At 35.2% G+C, this 26443-nt stretch overlaps 1 long non-coding RNA gene across 1 annotated transcript in view; it reads right to left on the bottom strand.

The window, feature by feature from the left end:
* Positions 1 to 26443, bottom strand: part of LOC111561691 — a 233008-nt gene that overhangs the window by 95996 nt on the left and 110569 nt on the right. The window contains exon 5 of the long non-coding RNA XR_002744360.2: positions 22143 to 22227. This is a non-coding gene — a long non-coding RNA (uncharacterized LOC111561691). The remainder of the gene's footprint in view (positions 1 to 22142; positions 22228 to 26443) is intronic.

The following is a 26443-nucleotide window of genomic DNA, read 5'->3' as shown; positions in this document are numbered from 1 at the left end:
TAATCCACATAAGGAGGGAGCTCACCATACTTTTAGGGTAATGTAAAATCTATTTAGAAGATCTGACTTCTGGGACAGTCTATGAGAACATGTTTATACACACCATGCTAGAATGAAAAAAAAAAAAAGCAAAAAAAAAAAATTTCCCAGAAAGAAAAGTCCTTCTTTCCCTTGGATTGGACTACCAGAGATGGCAACTGACCTTCTTTGCCGTCTCAAGCAGTACCTAGAAACTTGAAATTCAGCACTGTACTCGTGCATACCTCCCATTCAGAATTATACATGTATTTAAAATGAAGACTACTCTCTCAAGGTCAATATGTCATTTCAAAATTATTTTAAAGGCCAACTCCTTTAAAAACAATATCATTTTTAAAAACAAATATTTTTTAAAATGTCTTTATTAAGCAAATATATTTATGCTTTGCAAAACAGAAAAACAAACGTATCTATGCACATAAAAATACCACAAAAGTATTATTTCTACTAATTCCAGGGGAAAAACCTATATAAAATGTAGCATCAGAAAATAAGAGATATGGTGATTCTTAAAACTGAAAATATTTAAAAGATAAAAAATACATGGTTCACTGAAAATCCAGAATTTTTGCTTTTCTTCATATGAGAAAAAAATTCCAGTTCCAAAAAGTAATTTAACAAATCCTATATACCTATTCTTTCTACAAAGCTATCTAAAAACATCAGAATCAGTGTATTTCCAATGTTTGCCTTTTAAATAATAAAAATCTGTATGGAATCAAGAATCAAGAAATATCTCTAAAACTCACATAAGATTTCTCTTGATGATGAAATTAGTAACATAGTTATCTGATTAAGATAATTTTTGGTTTAGACAATTTTGTTTCCTTAATTCTGACATTTAGTGTATAAAACACACACACACGCACACAAACACACAGAAAATGAGCTTAGTTGACAGACAGTAATGACAGAGTGATGAATCATAAGAGCCCACTGATGTCAATGAGCTAGATCAAAGAGTTAAGGATAAATTAGAACCAACAGTAAAGTTCTATGCATATTAGTAAGCATTAACATTATTTTTATATGTTTTATTTTTAAGAAAGTTTAATAGTTTCTCTAAGACAAATTTATTCTTGCTCTAAACAGTCTATGAGATAATACATAAAACACATTTAAAACAAACAATGCCTGCACATAATAAATATTCGATAAATGTTAGCTGTTATTATTATATTTTGTCAATGTAATCTAAGAATATCCATCTATTTTTGTCAATATAATCTAAGAATGTTCAGCTATAAACAAAAAAAGATGTCTCCAATCCAGTCTTTACATATTTTTACATCATCCCACCGAACTTAAGAATTTTCTGATTTCTTGGCCCAATCAAAATTCAGGCAATAAGTATACATGTGTACTGAGCCCTAATAACGTTCTCGTCACAGCATTTATTGCTGGGTGAACTTTCAGGTTTTCTATCTTATCCTGTCAGCTTTTTATCATCAAGTGACCTCTATTAATTTGTGAAAAATAATTGTCACTATAGTTTTCATAGATGATAATAGTGGCAGCCTATGTCCTTCTCACATGGTGTATAAGCTTTTAAATAGGGATCAAGGTGGTAACCTTGTCAAAATTTCACACAGGTCAATGCCTCTGAAAAAAAATATCATTTAATTGTGCTTCCCATCTTGCTATTCGCTGGTCCTGGGGCTACCAGTGTTATAAAGAACTTATGTTACAAAACGCACATCATTTGAGTACTTCTTCTTAAATGCCTAATGGGAAACAGAAAACCGTTGCAATGTTACACTAACGTATAAGAGCTATGGCTCCACTCACAAAATCAGTCCAGCTTCCAGCTGGCAGAGAGCCCACAGCTCAAACTAAGTCCCAGATAGAGAAACCCCTGAGAGGAAAAAAAAAATCCTGAGAAAGGAGTTCAAATACTTTTCCTTTAATCTACTGAACTACATGAAGTATGGCATGTGTAAGTCTTCGAGGAAAAGATTCTATGTAAATGTTATCATTAAATAATACTGATGACAATCATAAAGAACTGAGTGACCCTAAAGCATAATTTTAAAAGACAATGGAATAATAATGATACCAATTGTGGAGAAAATTGATGTAAGAAAATGGCTTGATAGACAAGAAATGAGTGCAGAATTATAATAAATTTTCACTGCTGTGGGTTTGACAAACTTCTAACACAACCCAGTCATGCATAGCTAAGTAGTATTTGTATTACTCCTCCTCATTTTCCCTTCCATAACCCTCAAAAAGGCAAAATTTCTAAGACTACGAAAAAATGCAATTAGCAAAATATTGTTGCCAACTTAAATGAATTGGGAATTACTACCTGGATCATGGTGTTGAGACAAATTCTAAGGACATCTTAGGAAAATGAGGCCCATGAGTCACTAGGGTTCATTATCGTGGAATAAGGCAAAATGAAACTAAAGGAAAATGCTTTATAGTATCCAACACTGTCCTAGTTGTTGTCCTTGTTGAAAACCATCTAGCAGCTGTATGGGTATTAACCAATCTGAAATTTTACGAAACTGAACTTTTATTTCAAAATTAACAATTTATTTCAAAATGGCTTGCCTAATTTTTTTGTGACTGATACTATATAGTTCCTCCTTAACCCACTGCAATCTACTTTCTGCCTTTATTATTCCATTGACACTAACATTTCAAAGATCTCTAAACCATCAAATTCGTTGGCTTTTTCTTAAGATTTGGTCTCTTGGCATTATTGAGATTTTTGGTAACTTTGAAATCCCTGCATGGAACTCTCTCTTCCTTTGTCCTGTGTGGTTTAATCCCCTTGGTTCTCTTTTGTCTGGCTTTTGGAATAATTGCCTGCTATCTAGTAACTCAGGCTATCATCTGTCCCTGCTTCTAGCTGCCCTGCTTCCTTCTGTCACACTGATCTTATTAAAACATTTATTTCAACCTCCTGCCTTTTTACTCAAAAGCTTTCTTACTTTTATGAGATAAAGGTTGAACACCTTATTCTGGACCATTAGGTTCTTGTATTAGCTAACTCCTGTAACAGCTTTCCAGTAGCTTGTCCCAATAGGAATTTATTTCTCATGTAAATTCCAAATGCAAGTAGGGAAGGACCTCTGCTCCATGCCATCATTCAGGAACAAGAGAGACAGAGGTTCTGTGATTTTTAACATAAGTACCAAATCAAGTCAGCAAATGGAAAAGAGAGAAGGTGAAGGATTGACTACACAGGTGGCTATTATGAGTCAGGCTTCGCATCCACATTTCATTGGCCAGAATTAGTCATAAGTCTAAGATCTATAAAGAAGAGCTTGAAAAATGTGCCAAGCAGCAAAAAGAAATGTATTTATTGAATAGTTAGGCAATCTTTGCCACAATTCTCCATGATCTGTTACAAACTAACTTCCAAATGATTCTCAAATCTCCATGAAATAAAATCATATTTTCCTGGCTAAGTTCAGTCTATTTATACCATTTATCAGCAAATAAGGCTGCCCTTTGCCTTAACTGGCCTCCCCCTTCTCCGCACATCTAAATTCCATATACCTTTCAGAACTTGGTTTAAGTTTCACATTACCCATGAAACTTCCCTAAGTTCACAGTGACCTCTGCTTCCTCAAAACAGCACTGTTTACGATATCATCTTTTTGGCAGATGCTGCTCCAAATATTAGGAGGCATAGCGAAGACACCATGTGTGCATAGCCAAATCATGAAATGAACTATATGCCTACTTGGACTAAAAAGTAGTTGTACTTCGTAGCATCCAAAGGAAGACTGGCTTGTTCCAAAGTAACGCCCAATTACATACATTCCTGTGCATTTATGAGAGTCCACACTGCAATGAATGAGTATGAACAACCTTGGGAGTGTCTATCCATTCCATGACATAACAACAATCCCTCATTCTTTGGAAACCCCTTCCAATTTATAGCAATATAGTCAAACTCTCACATTAGTACAAGGTGACTCCTTCCTTCCTTTTTCCATACCTACATGATGCTTGCTAAGCTATTCTAAATAGGCTAGATGATAGGTAAAGGGAAAATTTCTGCCTTGTGGCAAAACAGAGAAAGCCAGCCTGTAGAAAGAAAGAAGAAAGCATCTCTTCAGAGAGAGGTGACTCAACAAAGAAAACAAAGAAAAGCTTGAGAGTTCCACTTTCTGGTCCATCTTTTCCTGAGGCCTAACTGCACTTCCTTTCATCAGTTCTCAAGGGTATCCCTATATCCACATAGGCATTTTCCTTCTTTCCCTTTTACCACATCAGGAATATAGCAGAGAATCTTAGAGTAGTAATCTCTCAGAGTCAGAGATTCAGATTTGTGACTTAGGCAAGTTGTCCATCTCCCTAAATATCTGCTTTCTCATCATTATCACCTCATGAGATTATAGAAGACACCCTATGTAAAATGCCTAGAACAGTAGCTTAGACACAGTAGATGCTCAATAAATGCCAACTGTTATCTTTAAATAGTATATTTCATCTAATATAAAGTGCTATTGATTATAATGGACATCATCATAAGCCAGTATCTCTATGAACATAGATGCAGAAATCCTCAATATTAGCAAACTGAATCCAACAATACATTAAAAAAAAATCATTCACCACGATCAAGTGGGATTTATTCCAGGAACACAAGGGTGGTTCAATATTCACAAATCAATCAATACGAAACATCACAATAGGAGAAAAGATAAAAACCATATGATCTTCTCAGTAGATGCAGTAAAAGCATTTGACAAAGTAAATCCATTCATTATAAAAACTCTCAACAAAGTAGGTTTTGAGAGAACATACCCCAATATAATAAAGGCCATATATGAGAAACCCACAGCTAACATCATACTCAATGGTCAAAACCTAAAAGCTTTTCCTCGAAGATCATGATCAAGAACAGGATGTCCACTCTCATCATTTTTATTCAACATAGTACTGGAAGTCCCATCTGTAGGTATTGGACAAGAAAAAGAAATAAAAGGCATCCAAATTGGTAAGGAAGAAGTAAAACTGGGGTGCCTGGGTGGCTCAGTCAGTTAAGTGTCTGGTTCTTGATTTCAGCTCCAGTCATGATCTCATGGTTTGTAGAACTGAATCCCACATCTGTGCTATCAGAACAGATTCTCTCTCTCTCTCCCCTTTTCCCTCTGCCCCTCCCCCACTCACACACATTCATGACCCCTCTCTTTCAAAATAAATAAATAAACTTTAAAAACAAATAAGTAAAACTGTCACTATTTGCAGATGACATAATACTCTTTATAAACAACCCTAAAAAACTTCTTCCAAAAAAAACTACTAGAACAGATAAATAAATTCAGTAAAGTCACTGGATAAAAAAATTCATGTATGGAAATCTGTTGCATTTTTGTAAACTAATAATGAAGTAGCAGAAAGAGAAATTAAGAAAACAATCTCATTTACAGTTGCACCAAAAACAATAAAGTACCTAGGAATAAATTTAACCAAGGAAGTGAAAGACCTGTACTCCAAAACTATAAAATACTGATGAAAGAAACTAAAGATGGCACACACAAATGAAAGCAATATTCCATGCACAGGGATCAAGAGAATGACTATTATTAAAATGTCCATACTACTCAAAACAATCCCTATCAAAAGACCTACAACATTTTTCACAGAACTAAAACAAAAAATCTTAAACTCTGCATGCAACCACAAAGACCCTGAATAGCCAAAGCAATCATGAGAAGGAACAAAGCCAGAAGTATCAGAAGCCCAAATTTCTATTGCAACAAAGCTATGGTAATCAAAACAGTATGGTAATGGCACAAAAACAGACACACAAATCAAAGGAACAAAAGAGAGGGCTCAGAAATAAACCCATTCTTAACTGTCAATCAATTAATGGTCATTAAATAACTAAAGGCCAATCCATTGATCTATGACAAAAGAGGTAAGAATATACAGTGGAGAAAAGACAGTCTCTTCAACAAATAGTTCTGGGAAAAATGAACAGCTACATACAAAAGAGTGAGAATGGACCATTTTCTTACACCATACACAAAAATAAACTCAAAGAGGATTAAAGACCTAACTGTGAGACCTGAAACCATAAAACTCTGAAAGAAAACATAGGCAGTAATTTTTCTGACACTAGCCATAGGAACATTTTTCTAGATGTATCTCCTCAGGTAAGGGAAACAAAAGCAAATTTAAACAATTAGAACTACGAATAGAACCAAACTAAAAAGCTTTTGCACAATGAAGGAAACTTCCATTAACAAAACAAAATGGCAGCCTACTCAATAGGAGAAGATATTTGCAAATTACATATCCAAAATACAAAAAACAAAAAACCATATACAACTAACACTGAAATAATAAACAATCTAACACTGAAATAATAAACAGTTAAAAAATGGGCAGAGAACCTAGACATTTTTCCAAGGGAAACATACACATGGCCAATAGACACATGAAAAGATACTCAACATCACTGATCCTCAGGAAACTATAAATCAAAACCACAATGAGATACCACCTTCGCCTGTCAGAATGACTAAAATCAACAACATAAAAAAAGAAGTATTGACAAAGATGTGGAGAAAAAAGAATCCTCAGCCTGAAGCAGTATGGAGGTTCCTCAAAAAATTAAAAGTAGAATTACTGTATGATCCAATAATTCCACTACTATGTATTTATCCAAAGAACATGAAAACAATAAAGTAAAAAGACATATGCACCCCGATGTTTGCTGTATCATTATTTATAATAGCTAAGATATGGAAGCAAACCAAGTGTCCAGCAATAGACAAATGGATAAAGTAGATGTGGTTTTGTGTGTGTGTACATGTGTGTGCATGTGTGTGTGTGTGTGTGTGTGTGTGTGTGTGTGTGTATGTTTGATGGACTATTACTGAGACATAAAAAGAATGAGATCTTGCACTTATAACAACATGGATGGAATTAAAGGTCATAATACTAAGGGAAGTAAATCAGTCAGAGAAAGACAAATACCATATTATTTCCTTCATATGTGTAATTTAGGAAACAAAACTAATGGATAAATAGAAAAATAAGGGACCAACAAAAACACAGATTCTTAAATACAGAGAACAAACTGTATTGTCAGATACAGCTCTTGTGACTGTTCTCCTCTCTTGCTAGAGACTTAGAAATTATAATTAGTATTAACTTCTAGGTAAGTTTCTTATCAGAAGAAGTCCAAATAGTAAGTGTAAATTGAGTTTTTATCTTTAGAAAAGTAACACTTCTCCACTTAGCTCAATGCTTCTCAGGTTGGGATGACAAGCAATAATTATTTGAGAATGAAAACTTTTTTTATTCTGTTTTTCAATTTAGTGTGATAATTAATATGTGAAGAGAAAAAAAGGACATCTCCATTCTCATATGTTAGTTAGAAATAGCAATATTGACAAGATCAAGTAACTGTTTTGATCATTAAATAATTACAGATGCTATAGAATTTTGCAATGAAATAAAATACATGCAAATGCCAAAATTCTGCGTTAGTAAGTCACTGCCTTAAACATATGGAAATTTAATTTAAGACAAATGCCTGAGAAGCAGCTAATCATAGAAACAATACTAGTATCTAATGCATAAACAGTAGTAGGCAGAAAAAGAACAAAAATATACATAATGCTTAAATGTGTATTACATGAATAAAAATAGATATTTTTGACTTTTAAAGAATTGTCATATTGTCTAAGAAGTTTGCGGGAGTGCCAATAGCTAGTTCAAAGAGGAAAACTGTGATTTATAATTCTATGGAAAAATTAAAGTCTTGAGTACTTAAACATTTTCTAGGATTGTAATAAAAAACATTCCCCACGCAATACGCCTCTACCTCTCCAGTTGGAAGAACAAAACAGTGTAGTGAATATGTTGAAGATTTCTTTTCTTTTTTTTAATGTGTATTTATTTATTTTGAGAGAGAGAGAGAAAGAGAGAGATCAAGCGAGCAGGAGAGGTGCCGAGAGAGGGAGAAAGAGAGCACCCCAAATAGGCTCTGTGCTGTCAACGCAGAGCCCAATGTGGCTGTGTGATCATGACCTGAGCTGAAACCAAGAGTCGGAAGCTTAACTGACTGAGCCACCCAGGTGCCCCATGAAGATTTCTTTTCTTAAAAAGCAGAATTTGTATCTAATATCATTGCATTACACTAGTTAAATGTAAGAGGTGAGGGTAAACCTCAGACGCCTTGTAAAATACAACTGTGTTAATTATTTCGACAAACATTTGTTGACCACCTATTCTGGGCTTTATGTGGGATGCTACTGAGTCCAGGACAAATTAAGTATCTCAGAAAGGTATGAGAACTCAAATTTTATTTCATTATGATTAATAAATAACACTGCCAAAGAGAAAGAAAAATGATTGTAGTGAGTAATACAGTGTCCTGGGTATTCCAATTTAGAAACTACTTTTAGGGGTACCTGGGTGGCTCAGTCAGTTAGGAGTCCAACTTCGGCTCAGGTCATGATCTCACTGCTCATGAGTTCAAGCCCCATGATGGGCTCTGTGCTGACAGCTCAGAGCCTGAAGCCTGCTTCATATCCTGTGTCTCCTTCTGTCTCTGCCCCTCTCCTGCTCACACTCTGTTTCTTTCTCTCAAAAATAATCAAACAACAACAAAAAAAAAACCTAATAAAAAGAAAGAAAGAAACTACTTTTAGCCTTTAAGTATCTCACAGGACACATCTCCTTGATCTTCTGCTAGCAGCTGTGCAGGTGAAGAGGAAGGAGATCCAACTCACATATGAAAAGTATGGTTTTTCACAATGATACCATCTGTTTTGTCTCTCCTCACCTTCCAAAGAACTCATCAGATATGAAGTTTACTATCCCAAGATCCACCTAAGCCTCAATTCCATACATGACATAATATAGACTAGCTCTTGTCTGAAAATACTTGTCATAGGGAAAATAGACAACCATGGGAACAAAAAAAGACATACAACTGTGGGCCAAGTAGAAAGAAGAAAAGCTGGAGTCTTCCTTATAGTAGTAGGGAGGCTACCTTCTACAAAAGAAGCTGGGATTAAAAACAAAAATCACAGGACTGAGCAAATACTTATGTGCTCATTATATATATATTTTTTAATTTTTTAATGTTTATTTACTTTTGAGAGGCGGGGAGAGAGACAGAGTGTGAGCAGGGAGGGGGCAGAGAGAGAGGGAGACACAGAATCTGAAGCAGGCTCCAGGCTCTGAGCTGTCAGCACAGAACCTGACACAGAGCTTGAATTCATGAGCCATGAGATCATGACCTGAGCTGAAGTCAGATGCTTAACCCACTGAGCCACCCAGGAGCCCCTCATTATATTTTAATAAATATAATTTTAATAATTTTTATAATTTTTATATATTAATATGAAAAATAAATTAATAAAGATTATAATTTTAATAAATATATTAAAATATGGAGGCAATTTTATCCTGTATAATAGAGTCAGCAAACTATGACCAAAAGGCCAAGTCTGACCTTCTGCTTCCCACAAGTTTTGTAAATTAAGTTTTATTGGAACATAGATAAGCGCATTTGTTTACATAGTCTACAGCTGCTTTTGATCTAAAAAGATAGAGTTGAGTTGCCACTTCAGAGACCAAATGACCAACAAAACCTAAAATAGTTGCTAGCTGGACTCTTCCGAAAAATTTTGATGTAAGAATTTGCAATTCTCTCATCCTCACTGCCAAGCCTATCAGAGTGTTCCCCCTTACTCTAATCTATTTTTCTTCATTATGGCAAGCTTAGGGTTGCCTTCAGGTACTCTCTGCTTTGTTGTTATAGGCCCTCACTTGCTGAAATTTACTGCCCCGAAGGTCCAGTAGAAGTCTAGTGAAGGCCCATTTTTTAGTGTTCTCTTGGAGGAATTGTTGGAATTGCTGCCTTCTCCTGAAGGAGAATTTTGTACTGCAGCAATTTCTTGAAAGAATCATATGGAAGCAGTAGATGCAATGGTATACCATGTGTACAGTAAAGTAAGGAATATGAGATTACCCAGCATTCCCAGGTCTTTGATGAACCTGAGAGAAAGAGAAGAAAGGAATATGAGTGTATGTATATGCTGAAGATTTACAATAAATGTAAGTACCCATGAATCATTAAGATGGATCCGATTCTATGTGTAAGACTGAATGAAAACCTTCAGTAAATTCAGAAGTACATGTATTTGATATTCAATTTTCCCTTTAAGGTTATAATTTCCCAGATATAAAACTAATGGAAGAAAATTTTCAATGTCTTTACTAAAGGGAGCACATTGGTAAGAGGATTAGGAAAGCATGACTATGGAGACATTATGTTTATTTATTGGGGGTCACACATTTAAGCCAATAATTATTTTTCCACTATTAATTATAAGACTCATACTTATTTTGCCAGTATAAAAGAAATTAAGTAAACAAGGAAGGAGATATATGCTTCGCAAGTATTTACTGAATATAAACCACATTCATAAAAGTCTAATAGTTGCTAGAAATAAAAGACTCAATTCTACTGTTAGGAAGCTTAGAATCTACTGAACAAGTTGAGCAAGTAACCATCCCTCCACTCGTCAAATTGAGTTTTATAATAACAAAGACCCAAGTCTGATGATCTGATTCTCCTAAGGACACAAACAATATTCCCCTCTCACAGAATCAACCTTAAGCCATATGCTTCATCAGGCATGTTATATGATAATTGACATTTGTTACCAGGCACTGTGATAGTGCTTTATTTCATTAACTCATTTGATCTTTGGCAGAACCCTAGAAGGAAGAAACAATCATCTAAGTTTATGACAATATCACGGTTAGACATGCCACTAGGTTATGTACCACACGGGGAAAATGTTACCAATTAAATCATAACATTCCATCAACTGCAAGACTCACTTGATTTCACAGTAGTTAATTGTAAAAATTTGTATTGTATTGTTTAGACTCAATTAATGATGGGTAATAACCCCATTTTTCAGGTGAAAAAGCCAGAGGGCAAATAAGAAAATTTTCTTGCCTACGTCACTTAGCTAGAAAGTGGCAAAATCATTAAGTCTGACTTCAGAGTCCACAATCTTTTTTTTTCTTTAAGTTTTTATTAATTTTTGAAAGACAGAGAGAGAGACAGAGACAAACAGAGTGCTAGTGGGGCAGGGGAAGCGAGAGAGGGAGACACAGAAACCAAAGCAGGCTCCAGGCTCAGAGCCATCAGCACAGACGCCCAATGTGGGGCTCGAACCTATGAACCATGAGATCATGACCTGAGCTGAAGTCTGATGCTTAACCGATCGAGCCACTCCTGGCACTCCACAGAGTCCACAATCTTAAATGAGCTTCACTACATATGACAGAAAAATGGGTGCAACGTATTGGATTTCCCAAGAAACACAAAGGTGTTGGTTGTAGGCACAAACAGCGGACAGCAAAGTCACAGCAAATATAGTAGCTCCGACAAAGAAGTCTTTTTCTTCCTGTGCCCTGTGAATTCTTTCCGTACAAACTCCTGTTATTTCAGTGGTATTTGGGTTATTCATACCTCTCTTTTATTGCATTATAATCATGGCTTGAGAGAAATCAAATGAGAACAAGAGAGCAAAACCAGTTCATAAGTATGTGTTAATTTAGAACACATTGGGGAAATATTAATAAGTACCATACATACAGGACTTCCACATAGCAAATGCATGCATGGATCTATATGACACTAAATTTATATTTTAAGTGGCAAGGTATGGATTTATATAATTATATTCTGTAAGATACAGAATTATAAATTACATACTTCAAATGGAAATAAGATTCTGTTTGCAAAAGGCCTTTGGGAATAGAATTTTAAGATAGGGAGCACCTGTACATGTTACACTGACAAAGGTTATTACCTGCAGAGGAGAATAAGAGCTGCAAAGCTGTGAACCGCCTAAAGGCCAAGATGTATGTTATCTAGCACTTAGCATAGTACCTTCCACAATAGTCAATAAAGGGGTTTTTTTTTGGAAGCAAATGCATGACTTTTTACACTTTCATCATAAAAGCAAACTCTTTGCTCATTTGGCAAGTTCCTTGTGTTTTGGTAAAAGATGTTATATATATCACATATATTGTGTTGGCTGAGTATGACTTCTCAATACGAAGTGCAAGATTTCAGGATTTCCAGTGTAACTGTGAAAATGAAGTAAAGTTTCAATTGTTTAAGACTCCAATGAGTCTGAAAAAGAAAACCTGTATGTATTCCAGACAGTGATCAAAACATAGGTGGATCCACAGTTTGTGAATTTGTTCTTCAGAGACCAGAACAAGAGACAGGACTTGGCAACTGATGAATATTTGCTTTTGAATCGCACTTGGTCATTAGAAACCATGTCTCTCACAGTGAGATTTGAAGTTATTTTATGACATCTACTTTAGATGAGACTAAGGCCACCCTAGATCATATGTTTTGGCTTACCCAGTCCCAAAGAATTTGAACCCAAAATGAAACCTCATTGCTTTGCATCATGTTCAAACTGAATTCTCCTTTCTAAAGCCAGAATCTATTTCTAATTGCAGTTATTTTGCCCTATCTCTTCCCCTATAATCAAAGTATCATTTTAAAATGTTAAGAAACTATAGATGTCAAGAGTAATTGGAAATGAAACAAAATGTAACAATTTGATCTTTCATGAGTTAGTCTCCATATCAAAATATAAACTAAAAAAGGATTTTATATCTGGCATACTCCAAATGTAATGCTAGCAAAGAATTGGAAATAGAGAAGAAAAGTGGCAAAGGGCAGAAGGGGAAAAATTAAAAGTCTGTGTAGAACAATGATTGTTTACTTTAAATGCAAGGGATATTCTTTTGAAGTGAATATTGTGCTAAGTGTTAAGCCAAAACCAAAATTATATGAATGGAAAGAAAGTAAAGGCTTTGAGTCCCCAATGGATTTTTTAAATTCCTGTGGAAAGTTTGATGGGCTGTCTTTCTTCTTATAAATAAACTATTGTGGTTTTAAGACATGTGTTGCGTCTTGGTTTATTTAATTCTGAATAGCAGAAAGAAAGAGTCACTTGGTGGGTAATACACAATATATTGGCATTCAAAGTAAATACAACAGATCATGTTTAAATTAAAAGAGCCTGCCTCAGAATAAAAGCCAAAAGGCAATATTAAAAAAAGGCATCGTGGTTGTGAAGAAAATCCAGTCTCTATAAAAATAATTTAAACTAAATTATGGCAAGAGAAATGTTCCTAAGATGAACTCAACCTAGTCAAGTTTCATTTCAATATTATTAAACATTTTCTCTGTTATTTGAGAGGACAGAGGTACAGACCAATTTTAAAAACCATTAGAAATGGTTATTGGATGTGTATTAACTAGAATCTCATCTAATTCATAAATTTGAAATCTTTTCTCATAATTTCACTGACATACAGCAAGACATTGTGTGATATAACTGGCTAAGAAACAGGTATAAAATACGAATACTTTGATGTTTATAGTTACAGAGCCTTTGGCTTTATCTTAATTTTAAATGAATCTTTTCACCAATGGTCCTTGGAAGTATAGGTATTTGAGAAATGTTTTTCAGTGATCTTAGTTGCCCTCACCTGAGCATTGTTTTGTATATACACATATATATTCCTTATATTCCTGATCAGGTATGTACGTATATGTGTATTGTGTGTGTGTGTGTGTGTGTGTGTGTGTGTGTGTGTATTCCTTGTAAGTTTGGAGATGTTTAAAACTGCAAAACAAATCTTTGCAAAGATGTAAGACAGGATTTCAAATTGAAGGTAAATTTATTTTTTAACAGATAGTATTTTTTAAGGCTTATTTATTTTGACAGAGACAGAGTGAGTAGGGGAGGGGCAGAGAGAGAAGGGGAGAGAGAGGGAGAATCCCAAGCAGGCTCCGCACTGTCAGCACAGAGCCTGAAGCAGGGCTCAAACTCATGAAACTACAAAATCATGACTTGAGCCAAAACCAAGAGCCAGACACTTAACTGAATGAGCCACCCCAGGCACCCAACGAAGGGAAATTTAAAATAAATGTGCGCACGTGTGTGTATATGTAACTGATCCCCAAGAAAGTTATATTTCTAAGTTTATAACAATTTTTAAAGCCTGAGAAAATTAATACTTTACATAATATAGAATTCAGAGAGCCTCGCTGAATTATAACTAGGTGTTACTCATCCATATATATTTTTCCTTTTATGGCGTCATAGGCCTCTATTCACTATTTATAATATTCTGAAGAGTGTAGAGAAGAATGATAGGGATAAACAGAGAAAAATTACAACTACACACAGAAACCATCCCATAGTTTTAAGTCTCTTTGGATAAAAAGGTACAACATTTACAATTAATTTACAAAAAACATCCTGACAATCATATTCAGCTTTTTTCTGCCCTCCTCCTCCATTCTTCAAGTTGTATAAATTAGAAGCAAATTTCCTCCTTATAAAAATCTATTCTTTTTATCTTTGTAAGGTTCAAAACCATAGTCTTTCAATATTTTCTAGTGTTGGAAAGTGAACATATCCATGTCCTCAATATGGCAAACTATATTTTCATGCCATTTTCACAAATTTATTCCAGCAGAATTTCTCAAAAATGTGCTCCAAAGACCACTTGCAGCAGAATCAATGGGATACATTTGGAAAATACAGATTCTGGAGCTTCCGCCCAACACTGCAGTTAGAACTTCAGCATATGGGATCTGGAAATCTACATGTTTTAAAAGGTCCCTGGGTGAATCATATGGGTATTCCATTTTGAGAATCACTTGTAACAGGCATTCAGGGGTCACTGAGCATGAGGATATGGTGGGAAACGAAAGCTAATTTTGTGGAAATGTATAACAGAACAAGAAAAAGTATGTAAAATGATTCAAAATAGTCAAGAAAGCATAAATCAGGGTTTAAAAACACAGAACGATAGTTCAGATGAGAGGTAGGCAATTAGATGATAGATAAAGACATACTTAGACAGATGTATAGATAGATATTCCTGATACATTAAGGCCAGGAGATACCTAAGAAAAAACACATTTCCATAAAACGGGATGCATTCCTGATTCCAGTGACTGGCACATAGAGTATGCACATTATCTTCATTTTTATTATACAGCTACCATTATGTTGCAAGACACTGTAGAAGAGTGTCATAAAAATTTTTAATTCTATTAAAGCAAACTTTCCTATGTTATGTGTAATGATTTGAGCACTGAATTCTAAACTTTAGTTTTTAATACAAAGGCTTAATGGCTATCCCATGGTCAAGTGACGGTTTAAATATATTACATGAAGTAAGAAATCAATCCAAATTTTCCTGACCTAAAAGCCCAATACCTAAACATCTCTCAAATGAGCTTATAATGAGATCGACTAAGTAATGAAGAGTCACCACATTACTATGCTTAAGATTCATACAAAATTTTAGTAATAAAATTATAGCTTTACCTTTAGACATATTTAGCAAGCAATTTAATAACTTCATTCAAATTATCATTACATGTCAAGCTATATTTGAAAATAGTTTATCATGCAATAAAGATTGAAATAAAGATTTAAAGTATTTATTTAAATATTTAAATAAAAGTTTTAAACGTGTTCAAAATACAGCTTTGGACAAACTAATGAGTTCATGAGTGGCTAGGAAACCCATACACCAGTTCATGCAAAGTGAACCTTTATCATTTAAGGGAGGAAATAAGTCATTAGGAATTTTAGTGGTTTAATGTTGAAAAGGTAGTACCCTAATAATCTCCTTTATTTTTTTATTTATTAATTTTTTTTAAAAAAATTAATGTTTATTTTTGAGAGAGAGACAGAGCGTAAGCAGGGGAGAAGCAGAGAGAGAGGGAGACACAGAATCCGAAGCAGGGTCCAGGCTCTGAGCCATCTGCACAGAGCCCAACATGGGGCTCAAACCCACGAATTGCGAGATCATGACCTGAGCAGAAGTCAGACACCCAACCAACTGAGCCACCCAGGCATCCCCTTAATAATCTCCTTTAAATTGTATACACTAATTTAGTCTTTAGAAGTTTTATGGAAACTATTTAAATTCTTTTGACAATTTGCCACTACTTATTTCTGTGTCAAGATCATCAATAGTCTGAATGTAATATAGACTATCAAACAGTGTGACTGCAGGGGCAAAGGGATCCTGAAGACATAGGCTCTACTGTCATAATGCCTGGGTAAGAATCCTGACTCCCTACTTCACTACCACCTCTCCAATAACTGTTTGTTATGAATATTGTTTTTACCCAATTTTCATTTTCATCATAGCAAGCTTACTTTTCTCATTGCTTGACTTAAAAATAATTTAATATGAAATTATAAATTATATAGTATAGTAATATACTGTACTGTATATAAATCATAGTTTAGTAATATACTGCTTTTAACTTGTGTTATATATAACTTGTGTTATATATGTGTATATAGGTACATGTGTGTATATATGTCTATACATATACATTTATATGTGCATATGCATATATATATGTATATGTGATACATATATATGTCACAATGTAAGATTATCTTTGAATAAAAAGGTCTAGTTGCTAAACATAGTTTGAAAGCCAACTAAGTATTACTTGCCATAATTAAGAATTCAAAAGTGTGCCTACTCAACTACATATATTGTCTAGTATGTCTTATAATATTTTTGTAAGTTATGCATTATTATTTTATTCCCATTTTACAGATGAGGAATGACAAGCTCAAAGAATTCCCCATACCCACAAAGCCATAAAAGGGCGGAACATGATTTAAAACATTTTGATTCCAGCATCTATTATTTTTATCAACACAGGATTTTTAACAGAAGACATTTAAATAACCTGGATTTAGGAAGTTACCTTTAGATGCAAGTAAGGGGTGAACAGAGCAGTAAAAGGTGTTAGGGAAAACCAGTTCAGAGAATAGGGACTAACTAAGGTGGTGAATGGCTAGGATCTGCATACTTTGGCCAAACTGAACCTCTACTTCAGATTGCATTCTAAGATGATTTTGCTGTGGTGTCCATTTCCTTAAATGACTACTGTCCACAGCTTCTTAAATCCATGCAGTAGCCATCCTGGAGAAGAATGCATGAAATGCAACAGCTGCAAGGGTTCAGATGGCCCTGTCAATCTCATTTGTCATTTTCCATCAAAGCCATCTTAGTCCAACAGGCAGTTCTGTGGTATTCTTAGTTTGGGCCTACTTAGTTGGCTGAATCACTGTGACCTTTCTTTTTATGGCAACCTATTCAAATGGCTTCATTTACCCTGTACCTCCCATTCACTGTTGTTCTACAACCCCTAATTTGAGACATCTCCTTGGGAGAGATGTTTTCTGAACAGTGTTCTACAAATAAATGTAGTTTTTTCCCCTTATTTTTAAAAATGAAATACAAAAACATTTCTCTCCAACAGTAAGATAATTTTCAAGGCCGATCCACAGAGAAGTTTGAATTACCATGGCTGATGCCTGTTGCAAGTTACAAGTATGTTCTGTTGCTTATGAATATATAGTCAGCTATAGCACAGGAAGCTTAGATACTAACTGTACTTGGTTGAGTGTCTTTCTACCATTTCTGATTTAGCTTCCTTCCTTCCTTCCTTCCTTCCTTCCTTCCTTCCTTCCTTCCTTCCTTCCTTTCCTTCTTTCTTTCCTTCTTTCTTTCTTTTCTTTGTTTTGTTTTGTTTTTACTGCCTACCACAGGAAGCTAAAATTGCAGCAATTTCCAGGGTCAGATGGGGAGAGAAGTCCTGGATGAAATTTAGACAGAACCACACACTTCCCTTACCCAAACCCCCCAAGACGTGGCCCCCTAGAAAAGGCCTTTCATAAAGAGGACCTATCAGTTAAATGTCTCCTTTGTGGGCAGATCTGGCTCCATCTAAGTCTAAAGGTGTATAAAGAGAGTGGAAGTTTTTACAGCAATTGCCCAAAATTGTGTTTTAATTTCCATACACGCATTTGGAGTCTTGTGTTATTTTTAGTTTTTGCCATCACTGTTCAAACAAAGCAGCAGGTTAAAACTTTTTTTTTTCCTCAAATCATATGAAAACCTCATATAACAAAAGTCCAGTACTAATTTAGGCCAAGTAAATACAGACAAGTAGAGCTTAAACCTCCTTTTGTCTTTTGGCTCTGCTTCAGTTTGAACTAGGAAGTTTTTCTGGAAAAAAGATGAAAATTATAATTCTTAAAATGAATCTAAATTTAGGAGATCTTAAAAAGCAATAATACTGCATATAGTTGTTTTAAAGTCCATGAAGAATAACCTGTAAAATATGAGCCACTTGGTACCTTGTTCTTTTTAATTGTTTTCATTTTTGGGACAGGACATGTGGATGTGTATTCTGACAGCAGCATGTTTTGAGATAATAACCATGGAGACTAATTCAGTCCTTTATTCACATAATCAGCAAACATTTATTAAATGCGTACTATGTGTAGAGCCTTAGGCTGAGTTGGGAGGAAAACAATGTCTTCATCCAGACGTAGCCCTCAATGAGTCACAATCTAGAAAGAAGATCAAACTATAAACAAACCATTACAACACAATGTGGAAAGTATTGATGAATGTATCTATAAAGTGCCATGAGAACACTGAAGAACCAGAAACTAGTCATGCAGGAAAACAAAAGCAATTAGGAAACTCTTTACCAAAGAGATGGTATTTTAGCTGAGTTGTTTGATCACAATGGGTTAGAGTATTCCAGAAGATAAAAAGGCAAAGGCCCAAAGAAAAGAAAATGTGTGTTACATTCAGATAACCAGAGCAGTTTATGTTAGATTTCAGGATGAATTTAAAGTAGGAGGCCAAAGTTTCCTGATGACTTCTGAAGAATTTAAGCATTATACTGGAAGCAGTAGGGATCTTTGAAAAACATTAAATTATTAAGTAAATTAGAATAAGAGAGACCTATGGGCAAGCCAGTGCAGCAATACAGATAGGAAAACAGAAGTACCTAAATTAAGCCAGTAGGAACATGTAACTATTGAGCAGAAAAAAATCATAAGGCTTAAACACCTGATTAGTTGACAAGGCTGAGGGAGAAAGTGGAGTCAGAGATAATTTCAGTAATGTCTTATGAGGCTTTTAGCTTTGAGTTTTGGAATACCCAGCTAAAAACAGCCAAAGTAATAAGTCACTTTATGCAAGTCAAGTGTGTGAGGTTCGAAAAGCTACAAAAACTTTCATCAGGGCAGACTTGCTTCTTTGGGATTTCCACCTGTTGGGCTTTTTAACTAGGCTGGCCCTCATGATGGCAAGGAGATAGCTGCCACCCCTACCTGGGCCACACACTTTCTGGTTGACATACAGGAGACAGAGATAGTATCTCCCACAAGCCGAGCTTTGTTACCATTGGCCTGGCTTGGGTCTTTTGCCTAAATCAGTACTTGTGGCAGTGAGAAGTCATTTGCTAACTGTTAGGCCAAGGTTTCCAGAAGCAATCACAGTATCAAGAGGGACAGAATTATCCTAATTTACACTCATCTAGTCCCATCTATGGGGCTGGGAATCAGATCAGTTCCAGTGAAAACAGATGTCTGCTACACAGTTGAATCAAGAGAATATATGTGGGAGACAAAATGCAGTGGCCACTAACCTGCTGAGCAAAATCATTGTTTATACATATTAGTATGTTAGCAAGTGGTCAAGACTGATTTCTACAAGCAATTTCCAGACTTGAAGAATGAACTGCTTTGTTTCCCCCCTGTTCCTGCAGAATAACTATAGTAACAGTAACTGGCAGTCTCCAACTTGAGGTAGGCAAAGACAGGTATTAAGATTTATAATTATGTCTTTCTTGAGCATATGATGTCTTGGAATATCTGCTAAAGAATTCCATGATTTGAACATCTACATTTTCTCTTATTATTCCTAACTACTTAGGAATAAATTAATTAAGAATCTCTATTTTAAACAATTCCCTAATGTATGTTTCTAATACAGTGAACAAGTTTTCCAGTATTTTACATTGTTTATAGATTTATAACTAACTTGCAGAAGTCTGTTGGAATTATGCCTATACAAGGTATCAACTAATGAATTTGCCATTACAAAAACACAAAATATGTTTAAAATTCCTATTTAAAATTGATACATGTGAATTTGCTATTATTTAGTACAAGTAAAAATACAGAGATTAGCTACTGTGTTAATTTTTAAAGATGGTTCCATGCCAACTTATCAATAAGCTATCATTTAATGAAATACACAGGTTAACAAGACTCAACCTAGTTGTTAATTTGGTTCTTTGTAAACTGGTGTTTAGATATTCAATAGGGGGGTCAGCCAGATGGATCAAATCCTAGTTCTGTCATTTACATAAGTATATGACTTAAGTATGTTAAATGTGTTACTAATAACATCTCTGGATATCAGTACTATCATCTATAAAATTCAGTCAGTAATACATGGCACATGCAACAAGAGGAAAGATTAGAGATTCTAACAAACATAATGGGCCTGGCCTGTAAAGTGGTTGTGATCTTCATTTACTGGTTGACACTATACAACAAACCCAAGTATACTTGAAGCCCAGTACACAAAGTAACACTGTAGTAAACATCTTTGTTTTATAACATAAAAATAGTAATATTTTAAAAACATCTTATATGGCTAATTAAAAGAATGGAAAAGTCTTAAAGCTAGATAAATTATTACTCTACTTAAGGTGCCTAATTGTGGGGAAGAACACACTGATTGATTTGTTTATTCAAAAAGATCTCTAGAGTACCTAATTTTTGTTAGGTACTGTGCTAGGCCCTGGGATACAGCAGTGAACAGGACAAACCCCCTGCCTTCATGGAGCTTACAATCATGATATGGATAATAAAGAGCTACGCAAATAAATAATTACGTATATTCAGACAGTGTCAGGTATAATGAAGAAAAAGATAGGGTTGGGCCTATAGATAGAGTGACACAGCAAAGAATCGAGTTAGCAGGGAGCGTTTTCAATGAAATGGTCACAGGAAGCTCCTTGTTGACTCTGTGTCAGTGTCTGCCATTGTTTCATGGTTTAGGCTTTCTCTTATTTTCACATATAATTAACAGAAACAACAGCTAAGCCCTTTTCTCCAAAATTCTTTTTTTGTTGTTTTGTTTTAAGTTTATTTATTTATTTTGAGAGAGAGTGCGAGCAGGGAGGGGCAGAGAGAGAGGGAGACACAGAAACTGAAGTGGGCTCCCCGCTCTGAGCTGTCAGCACAAAGCCCAACGTGGGGCGCCAACTCACAAACTGTGAGATCCTGACCTGAGCCAAAGTCGGACACTTAACCAACTGAACCACCCAGGCGCCTCTCTCCAAAAGTCTTAAGAAGATTCTAGCTTAATTTTCAGACTAAGACTAATTTTACCATTGCTTATGATAAAGAAACTATCATTTGGTTTAAAATTAAATAACTTGCATTGGAAATTGGCAACATAGGTCAACTTTTCAAAATACTAAGTTTTCAACCAAATCAAGTAGCAAAAGTCTTGTTCAAGTAAACTTTTAATATTTCCTCTGTTATTTGATGAAAACTACACATTTCGGATAGTGTAAAGAATGGAATGCAGGTTTTTTTAAAGTTTGTTTGTTTATTTATAGAGAATGCAAGTGGGGGATGGGCAGAGAAAGAGGGAGAGAGAGAATCCCAAGCAAGCTCTGCACTATCAGTGCAGAGCCTGACATGGAGCTTGATCTCACAAACCACGAGATCATGACCTGAGCTGAAACCAAGAGTCAGACACTCAACCGACTGAGCTACACAGGCACCCCTGGAATGTAGTTTTAAAAAGTGATTCATTTCATGGGGCACCTGGGTGGTTCAGTCGGTTAAACGTCCAACTCAGGTTCAGGTCATGATCTCACGTTCGTGGGTTCGAGCCCTATAGCAGCCTCTGTGATGACAGCTCAAGAGCCTGGAGCCTGCTTCAGATTCTGTGTCGAGACCATACCAGAAGACTGTACTTCACTACATTGTTATGACATCTTAGGAACAGATACAATAAAATCTAATCATGCATATCCCTATTATTCCACAGATTCAGTTATGTATGACTCCTGTAGTATAGAAAGCATTTTTTTTTTACTCCATTATAAAAATCCCTAGTGTAAGTGACAAGCAACAGTCTAAGGGAAAGAGCTTGGGGTTTTAGAAACACATGAGCTTCATACATACCCCATTTTTGACTAAACAAGTGGATGAGTTCGTTTTTTTAAACCTCCTTGAAGATTAACAGGTGTGTAAGTGCCTGTTTCAATACCTGAAAAAGATTTGACTTTTTTTAGGCTTCATCTTCTCTAAGAATATACAGTACATATATATAAGGACACTACATGGCACTAACACAATTTTTAGTCACATATGCACACTAATCATAAAGCATTATAATAATTATATATATATTTTTTAAATGCATGACATGATTAATCATTTTCTAAATATATTTATGCAGAACCCATACCCCTGTGTATCAAATAAAACAAAATACTTAAGGTCTTTAAATTTGAAAACCAATCCTGTGATTTATTTTTTTTTATTTTGCCCCATTATTTTTGCTTATTTTTAAGCTTTTATTTTAATTTCAGTTAAAGTGTTACAATGGTTTGAGATATATAATATACTACTTCAACACTTCCATGCATCACCCTGTGCTCATCACTGACAAGTGCACGCCTTAATCCCCATCACCTTATTAACCCATCCCCCTCCCCCTGTGATTTCTGGTTATAACCTCTATTATGGTTTGAACTTAGATGTTATTTCTCTTTGGTAACATTTCCATTTTATAATTTTCAAAAAGAAACAAACTATGGATGACTATTAAATAATTGTTTTTAGTTGATAACATTTAAGGGAAGATAATATATTCTCACTGATACACACAAATATGCAGGTCTCCCATTAATATTCTGTGATTCCTACAGTTAGTGTGTACTAGAAAAAAACCAGAAAGCCTCTGAATATTATAATCCATAACAATTTCAAATACATAATAACGCTAGGTAATTATACATATTCCATGTTGGCTGTCTATTAATTTTCAAATAAGACAGAAGTGGGATATTATTCAAAATATAAGGCTTATTGAAGTAAAACTTCCTTAAAGAATTAAAAATGTATAAAATAATATTTCCTTTTCCATACCTTCTAGCTGAAGGAAGCCAAATAAGAAAAAAAAAAAATTCAGACTTTAGCCCAGGGAAATGTCCCACCAAACAAAATATCCAAATAGAATCTTCATTTACATGTATTTATTTATTGGGAGTATTTATTGAGAGCTATATGTTATATATAATTCTTAGCACTTAGAAAAAGTCAAGGGGGCATACACACTTTTGAGGAAGTACAGACAATAAACGTTAACAGTAAATAAATCATATAGAAAAAAGAAAGAGTAAAACAGAGTAAATGGAATCTAAATACCAAGGGTGGGTAGCAATTTTTTTAAAAAGCACAAATTGCAGAAAAATCCTGGTACCACTTCTCCCCTATTCTTATTGTTTGTTTGTTTTGAAGAAAATTGTGCTGAGCCAAGCAAAACAGAATTGTACTGTATGCCATAAGTAATATTATAAAAAGTCTAAATACCTAACCAGTTTTACCCATGCAAAATTTGTATTGGGAAAAATAAAAGACACATAAACCCATATAAACAACTTGGGAATGTAGCATTAAAAAAAAAAAAATCCTTTCTTCCTCCTCAATCCAGACAAAAAGCCACACCAGAAGTTAAAGCAAAACATCCTGATTATATTAGCACCAACTTCACTGGTGGCCAGCATTTGACTCCCAAACAGGGTGGGGCAAGAAAAGAAAGTTACTTCTCTTTAAAGGCTGACTGCCTACAACAGCCTTTATTTGCCTGAAGCAACCCATCCTTTATAGGAACCATGACTGATGCAAGTTTATTGTTTTCCTTGTTGGAACCCCAAAGGGCACAATGTTGATTATTCACTTCCTCCACACAGAGTCTCTCTATCTAGCCTAAGTAATGCAGGGTCCAAACTTGGGTTTGGCAACCTCTAGCCTCCAGGCTAAATCCCAAAGGGATAGTATTGGTGAAAACCAGGCCTGGCTTAAAGTCTAACAATTCCGTTGACCAAATCTCATAACATACATGGTTTAACCAGATGTTGGGAGTTAGTCCCAGAAATCTAATCCTTCTCTAGACTGGAGGAAAAAAACACAACCACAACTCTCCTACTCTTCCTGATGTCCCTGAAGGTCCTGTCCTCAATACACTGGCACTCTATCAAGAATTCTGTACTAGAGATCCTACAAGTTAGTAGTATGCTGGCTCAAGGACAATGACTTTGTCTTACTTAGATCAGGTGGTCTAGAAGCCTATGATTACTTAACTTTGGTGCCAAGTGGATACCACACAATCCTTGTCCCACTAGAACAAGCCATCTCCAATGTTTAAGTCTTCCCATACAATATTTTGAGTAAAATACAATGGCCACCACATCACAGCTTTTCCTGTTACTTTTCATGCTGAATAAATGGGTAAAAATCCTGTCAATTGACACCATCCACACAGGTCATATATAGCCTCTAATTATTCTGTGAGCTTCAAGTGTCAATGGTAAGAGGATACAGATAAGATCATCCAAGCCTCACTACCTCTAGTAGCTTCACTCTCCCTGAGCCTTTCTCTTAACCAATCCACCCCATTCTAGCACCTTCTAACTTTTGCCCAACTCTGAAGTTGGCCTATTCAGGTAATGAAGAATGAGAAAGCCAGATCAAGAGCAAACTTTATGTTTGTGCCAAGGCTGCAGAACCACTCTGCTGGCCAAGCTGAGAAATGAGTCCCTGGTACAATCCCATGTGTCTGGCTCCAGGTCTCAAAATACCATCAACAACAAGCATGCAGTTGGCAACTACATCTTTCAGACTTGCTCATAAACACACACCTATATATATACTCACATATCACATTTCCTTGCCCAATGAGGTAAGGATGCCTTTTTTGCCTTGAGTTTCTAGTAATAACCTAAACTATGGTGGGCTAAAATGTCACCCAGCTTATGGTGATATCCACAAGTGCTTTCTTAAGAGGTTTCCTGACACCAAGGCTTCCAATTTTGGTATTTTTAAAATTGCTTGCACATTAAAACCCCCAAACCTCTGGTATTAAAAAGCAAGTGTGCAGATAAAACAGAAACACAATCTGCCCATGAACAAGGAGATTGCTAAGCTAGTTTCAGTGTCAAAATGTCATCTCTGCTGGTATATACTTTTTTAATTCTCTGAAAAAAAAATGTTTCTTTTCATCTGTTAAAAATTTAAAGTGAATTGAAAACTCTTTGGGAATGCAACCCCTGTGTGATTGACAGTGACAAGCACACATACCTTGAAAGCTCCACTGTAATGTTTATACTTAATAAAAACAAATACTGTGGCATCTGAGAGTAGCCTAGTCAGCCATGCAGCTTTCTACCTGGCATCTTGTAAATTAATCTGGGTGTTTATGCTGTAGATCATTCATGATGAACATATTGCTATAGCAACATGCATTTCTTCCATTTTTTTCCTGCTAATTACACTAACATCACCATCAGCTACTAAATCTTTGAATTACTAATGAATGTATGTGAAAAGCACTGTCTTGATAACACTCTTTCAATATGTTCTCATCTACAAAGTAAGAAAGATGCATATAATTTCATTATATTTAATTTATTGTTAAAACTTGTCAATAGAAGGTTAGTCTATACTCAAATTTGCATATGTTGAAGGATTTAAAAGGTGTCTCTATAGAACAATATATATCTCAAAGAAAGAGGGCCTGGTAATTCTGGGTAGAATTATTTATTCTGATGCCCATTATCATACCATCTTCATCAGTTGTATCTATATTAAACTAACAATTGATCACAAGGAAGTATTATTTAAACCTATGAACTGCTCAGACTCTCAAGTTTCTGTAGCTCAACCACCAATATTATAAACATTCAAATATACTTAAATTAATCCTCTATTATTAAATTAAGCCTCTATATTAAATTAAGTCTTTTAATAGAGCATCTAACCAATGACTACAGATTTTAGTTGATATGCAGCACGTAGGTAAGGCACCTCAGTAAAATGTATGTTCATCAACACTGTAAGAATAAAGACAGCCCCATCCTAGTAATTCCCCAAAACACTGCATCTTGAAAAGTTCTGTTTGGTATTCATCTCAGTTGCACTTTGAGTATGTTGAAAAAAGCTTTTACTCTTTCAGGCCATCAAAGTTCAATATAGGTCACAGAAACAGATACTTACCAGTCATTTACTGATGTAAATTATTAGTGCTAACTCCAAATATATCCAAACCCCAGCCAACTTGTTTAGGCTCCAAAGCCTGGCTTTTTAGTAAAGGTGAAAATTTCACAGAAGATCCAAGAAGGGTGAAAATAGAGGTTCTCATCTACTCAGTACACACATGAATATCAGGAAAAGGCAAATGAGGAATAGGGTGGTCAGGAAGA

The sequence above is a fragment of the Felis catus genome, chromosome A1 (genome assembly GCF_018350175.1).
Source record: "Felis catus isolate Fca126 chromosome A1, F.catus_Fca126_mat1.0, whole genome shotgun sequence".
NCBI classification, from domain to species: domain Eukaryota; kingdom Metazoa; phylum Chordata; class Mammalia; order Carnivora; family Felidae; genus Felis; species Felis catus.
This window is presented reverse-complemented; position numbering and strand designations above follow the sequence as displayed.